This window comes from Falco biarmicus, chromosome 2 (genome assembly GCF_023638135.1).
Source record: "Falco biarmicus isolate bFalBia1 chromosome 2, bFalBia1.pri, whole genome shotgun sequence".
Taxonomy (NCBI): Eukaryota; Metazoa; Chordata; class Aves; order Falconiformes; family Falconidae; genus Falco; species Falco biarmicus.
Genome location: NC_079289.1, coordinates 92,138,821 through 92,144,820, shown reverse-complemented (window position 1 = coordinate 92,144,820; position 6,000 = coordinate 92,138,821). Strand labels below are relative to the sequence as shown.

At 53.0% G+C, this 6,000-nt stretch overlaps 1 protein-coding gene across 2 annotated transcripts in view; it reads left to right on the top strand.

Annotated features, from left to right (window-relative positions):
- The first annotated feature begins 1,034 nt into the window (after positions 1–1,034).
- Positions 1,035–6,000, top strand: part of RAI2 (retinoic acid induced 2) — a 47,124-nt gene continuing 42,158 nt past the window's right edge. The window contains exon 1 of one of the 2 annotated variants that reach the window (XM_056329350.1): positions 1,035–1,210. The gene's annotated coding sequence lies outside the window, so the exon portion shown is untranslated. The remainder of the gene's footprint in view (positions 1,211–6,000) is intronic. The other variant, XM_056329348.1, reaches the window with a different exon arrangement.

Below are 6,000 nucleotides of genomic sequence, written 5' to 3'. Positions count from 1 at the left end.
AGTACAACCGCACAGTTGTGCTGTTTGGGAGAAAAAACCCTCCTTGGAATAACAGCAGTGGATGTTAAATCCCGAGATACTACAAAATTCATTCTCAGGCAGCTTGACCTAAATTCCTATGGGTGATGAGGAAGCCACATATTTGGAGCATTTGAAAGAAAACTAGACAAATGCCCATAAATTATCCTAAGGGGGACATTCCTACTCTCCTTCAGAAGATGGATTAGGCAGATGACCTACTAAGTATTTTTTTTTTCTTCTTTCACTAATTCCTACGATGTCATGAGTGCGTGTGCTTTACCCTTTCTTAAATCATAATCTGTTTGATCCAGCACCAGTCAAAGGTTTTGAAAAGCCCATTAAACCGCAAGAGGAAATCTCGAGCAGTTTGCTAATATCAACAGAAATCCAGATGGAATTACAATCATCTTTTATGTACATTCGAGGGCATATTATGTAATACTAGCCACAGATTTAGTTTAATGCACCGCACCTTCCAATAAGCTGCTGGCGACAGTAATAGCGATTTGGAACCTACCAAAAACTCTTGTGCCCTCGACAAAACCATTTTCAAGCCCAGAGTCTGTGGTCGAGCGGCTTGGGAGATTCAGAGTCTTATGGGAAAGCGGGGACAAGGGAGGTCAAGGGTGGAAAAGATGGGGGAATTTTTTTTTTAAAGAGGGGGAAATAAAAACAAAAAAAGAAAATTTGAAAATGTGAGATAGCAGCAGAGGAGACGAAGTCAAAACTTCAAGCAAGCGGGGAGCAAAAAATCCATCCGATTTATCAAGGATGGCGCTGCCTGCCGCAGCATCCTCCCGGGCGCCGGGCTTGTTCCCGCAAAGGCTGCGGCGGCTCGGCGGGACCCCCAGCGGGCCCTACCCCACGCATCCCTCCCCTGCACGCCGGCCCCCCCACCCGCGCCCCCACGGAGCTCCGTGGGGGCGCGGGGGGGGGGGGGGGCGACGTGCCGGCGGGAGGGCGGAGCGAGCGGTGGTGGGCGTGGTACAGTGTGGGCCGGCCCCGCCCCCCGCCCCTCGCCCCGCCCCGCCCCTCCCGGCGCGGGGGGGAGCGGGACGCGGTACCGGGCAGGGCAGGGCGGCGCGTCCCCGGCGGCGGCGGCGGCGACGGCGGCCGGGTTTGACAGAGGCGGGCGGCGGCTGCGGTCCCCATGGAGCCCAGCTAGGGGCTGCCGCACCCTCCACCGGAGGTAGGTGCCGCGGAGCGGCTGCGCACCGACAACCCCGGGCGGGCGGAGCGGTGACAGGTTGGCCGGGGCGGCGGCGTTTTGCGAGAATCCCCTCCGCCGCCCCCGCCTTGCCACCGGCGGCCGGGCTCTGCGGTACCGCGGGGAGGGCGGCGGCGGTTCCGCCGTCCCCGCTTCGGCCCGTGACTATTGTTTCTGGTGGCGCCGAGCGGGCGCAGCGAGACCCCGGCGGCGGCTTTGTGCGGGTTGTCCCGGCAGTGGGGCTGCGGCGGTGGGGGGGCGCGGAGGACCGAGGCGGGGAGAGGGACGGGGCGAGACCGTGGCCACACGGGCAGAGCAACCCCCCCACCCCCATCCCTCCTCCTTCTCCTCCTCCTCCTCCTGCTGCCTGCGCAACTTCTCCAGAATCACGCCCGTGGGTGCGCGGCGGGGAGCGGTGCGGGCGGCGGGGAGGCATCGCCCCCCGCGGCTTGGGGCTCCTGCCCCACGGGCAGCAACACCCGGCGGGTCACAGCGGCTTCGGGCGCCCGGCTCCGCGCTCGGGAGGGAGGAGAGCGGAGGCGCAGGGTGGGTTTCAAGATGGGCGGGAGTGGGATGCTTTGGGGTCCCCCCCTCGTAGCCGATCACGGGCGAGAAGGCGGATTTACCCTTCCGAAGTTGGGGCTGAAATTCCTCCCGCTGCCGCCCGGCTTCTCGGCCGAGGCTGCCAGGGGGGTGAGCTGTCACCTGCGTCCCCCTTAATGGCTTTTTCTGGATGAGGCTGTCGCGGGGCGTGGGGCATTGCGCCGGCGTCGCGGCGCTCGGGGCGTGCGTGGCGGGGCGCTCGGTGAGCGCCGGGTGCCCCAAGTTCTGCGTCCCCCGGGGGTGCCGCGGGGTGCGGGCGCCCTGCGCAGGGGGTGCAGGGCAGTCGCTCGCCTTCTCTTATTTCCCCCCTGTTTTTTTAAGAGATTGGCTTGGATTTAGCCGCTGTTGTGGGTGATAGTTTTCTCGCGTGCCTTTCTCCATCAGAAGTCATCTTTTAAAATAACGCTTCAAATGCAGAACTGAAAATAAATATAGTCTAATAGGGGTATGGCGTTCGAGAGGAAGGAGTATCTGGTTGCCCATTAATTCTTCAGGTATTTTCCGTTTAAACTTGATGAGGAAATATTCTTAGTTTTTTCTAAGCAACCTTTCATGTTGTTTATCACCAGCAAATTGGCTTAACATTTAAAGTAAAGATTTCCTCACCAATATGCTGCTGATTGGAGTGTTTCAGGCATAAGGCGAGTATAGGATGGAAAAATCAGCACGCTTCCATTTTTTTTATATGTAAATTTGGAAAAGCCTTTCCTTCCTTGTCATGACTCTGTGAGCGGCCCTGGCTGATCAGATGTAACTACAGTAACTAGTGCAGGAGGCTGCTGGTAGCCTGCACATTTTCCTGTGCAGCTCTGCTAAAGCAGCCTGTTTAATTAATGCACCCTCACTATTTTGTCCTTGGCGTCTCTGATGAATTTGTGGCATTTCTGTGGTAAGCTCCAATGGGACTCTCGTGAAGAGACACTGAAATCGCTTTCACCTTGAGAGATGATTGAAGCCAAATTTGAAGAGGGGATAACTGCTTGAATTAACTGGAGAGTGATGCTGAATTTCCATGTATACATTAAATTCTGGAGGTGCTCCAGTAGCCAGAGCTATCCGGGTCAGACTGGGAATCACCCCAGGGATGGGTTTTGCAGGCTCCTGATCGCTTCCTGCCAAAAATGCAAGCGATAAGCTTTTGCAACACACGTGCATTGCATTGCAAGCGCGGGCTGGAGGACGGAGCTAGTCATGTAGCAGGCATGGTGTGCAGTGAGCAGGTCACGCTGAACGCGCTACAACTTTGGGAAGCTGGCGTTTGCTGTGCTGAGCCTGCAGCGGTGTGAATTACAGGGAGAAAATACATTTGCATGTAACAAAGGCGGCTGGCTCATCTCCTGTGCAAGGAACTAATTTTTTTAGAAAATCTGGCTCTTGTTTCTGCCTCTGCCACAAATTGCCCGTGTAGCTTTGGGCAAATCATTTAATGTTTCCCTGCCTCCCCCTCCTCATTTTTGCCCGTGACCCACCAAGGGCTTGCCTGTACTGGGCTGTCAGTTCAGACCCTCATTCCTTTACCTTTCCGAACTGCTTTGCACACAACCCTCTGAAGCCTGCAATAGGTGGTACCTAGCTGCTCTGAGGGCATACGGTTTGACATTCAAATGCTGCTGCTGGAGCCAGTAATACAGACGCAGCAACCTCACAGCGATTCATCAGTCTCTAATCCTATCCCTATTCTAATCCAGTCATTCTCTGCTGCTAATCAAATCGCCAGGCATCACTTGAGAGGTGTTTGGCTGCGTGCTCGCCCTCGTGTCGTCTAGCCTACGTCAAGGCAGGGAAGCGGTGGCATGAAGATGGGCTGAGTATCACTGGCTCTTCAGGACAGAGACCGTCTGTCACTTTAGGTTTGCAAAACCCGTGTCACGAGAGAGGGCCGGTGTGATTTAGTAATACAAATCATAGCTGGAGGGTAAATTGCAGCAACATCACAGAAAAATGGCCAGAAAACGGCATCTCGGGCATTCCTGCGCAGCCAGCTGTGAGCACGTTGGGAGGGAACGGAGGTGGAAGGGTGCAGCTTCTCGGCGTAACAACAGCATTCTTATTTTAGCATGGAAGACAGCCAAAGATAAGGAGTGGTTGTCATCCGGCTGGTTGGAGGATTAAAAAAAAAAAAAAAAAGAAAAAGAAAAGAAAAGCTGTGTGGAAATAGAAGTATTTTGATGTAGGTACTAAAGGAAAAAAAAAAAGCAGATAACCTTGCAAGTGATGGACTAGCCACATAAAGCTGGCAGTACAAGATTTCTCCCATAAAATCCAGAATGATCCTAATTAAGCCCAGACCCTGTTAAATGACACATGGCTTTATTTATTTCAGATGTTTCTAGGTCCTAAAGATGGGGCCAAATGTGAAGAGTTTGATGTGGCAGATAGTTTAACCCCAATTACTTCTACATAAATCACGTGATTGTTACAGGAGCTGAGTACATCTGATGGGTGCCCCAGGGCTACTGATAAAAAAATGTATGTATTTAAAAAAAAAAAAATCCCTTGAAAAGTCTGTGGTGGTGCAGGCAAAGGTCTGGGCGAGAGGGGTGGCCACCCTCTCCACAGGCAGAAGGATGGAGATACAGGAGCTGTTGTGGCGCAGTGTGCCCACGGGTCTGTATGCACAGGCAGCTGAAATGGTGGCTTTGTAGGGCAGGCAGCTGGAGAAAGGGAAGCAAAATGGGAGCTGACAAATATTCTCGTTATGAAACTGGGATGGATGAATGATTTATGGGGGTACTTGCCTTTTTTTTTTTTTAATATATTTTATTTTGAATGGAAGGAGTAGGTTGGCAATGTGTGGTGCTAGCCACGAATGGCTTTGTTTTGAGATCAGGCTGTGCTGGGTCACGCCTCCAGAAATGGCATCTACAGAATAACAATACAGTAAAACACTTTTCAGCATTGCTTGGGTTTCATGGACTGTCTTCAGGAAGAGAATTTTTCCTTATTTTTTGTTCAAAGCCCTAGGCTAAATTCTCCCAGCGGACTCTAGATTTCAAAAAGAAGGTGGCTGCGTGAGAGGTCCTAGGCTGCGAGGGGTCACTGTTAACCTCAGAACTGAGAACTGTCTCAGTTCTCCTCAGGAATTTCTGTTCCTGGGTTTGCAATATTGCCCATCCCTCCCAGGGCACCAAGCAGCTCTGTAAATAGACCACTCTGTGGAGGAGTTGGTCTGCCAGACGATTTAATGTTTCTTGTTAGTTCTGGCTTTCCCTCCCTCCTCCCTGCACCCCCCTGGCCCCCAGCAGGTCTATCCATGCTGTCCTTTAAGGTGCAGAGCAGCACTGTGACATGGGTGGGGTGAGTTTACAGGGTCCAGTCCCAGAGTGGCCGGGTGTACTGGGGGACCCCTGCGGCAGCTGCCGCTCTGCACTCAAGTGCTGGCTTTGGGTGCGAGTGACTGGAACCCTCTGAGCTGGACCTGTTTCCAGTACCCTTTTATTTTTGCTGGTTAATAGAGTCATAGAATAGTTTGGGTTGGAAGGGACCTTTAAAGGTCATGTAGTCCAACCCCCCTGCAATGAGCAGGGACATCTTCAACTAGGGTCAGGTTATTTGGAGGCCAATCCAGCCTGACCTTGAATGTTTCCAGGGATGGGGCATCTACCACCTTTCTGGGCAACCTGCTCCAGTGTTTCACCACCCGCATCATAAAAAAGGTTTCCTTCTTATATCTAGTCTAAATGTACCCTCTTTTAGTTTAAAACCATTACCCCTTGTCCTATTGCAATAGGCCCTACTAAAACATCTGTCCCTGTCTTTCTTACAACTCCCCTTCAGTATTGAAGGGCCACAGTAAAGTCTCCCTGGAGAACTTCTGCTCTCCAGGCTGAACAACCCCAACTCCCTCAGCCTGTCTTCATAGAAGAGGTGCCTCAGCCCTCTGATCACCTTTTTGGCCTCCTCTGGGCTCACTCCAACAGGTCCATGTCTTTCCTGTGCTAAGGACCCCAGAGCTGGACACAGCACTCCAGGTGGGGTCTCACCAGAGGGGAGTAGAGGGGGAGAATCACCCCCCTCGATCTGCTGGTCACGCTTCTTTTGGCACAGACCGGGATACAGTTGGCTTTCAGGGCTGCGAGCACACATTGCTGGCTCAGGTCCAGATTTTCATCCACCAGTACCCACAAGTCCTACTCCGCAGTGCTGCTCAGTCCTTTCATCCCCCAGCC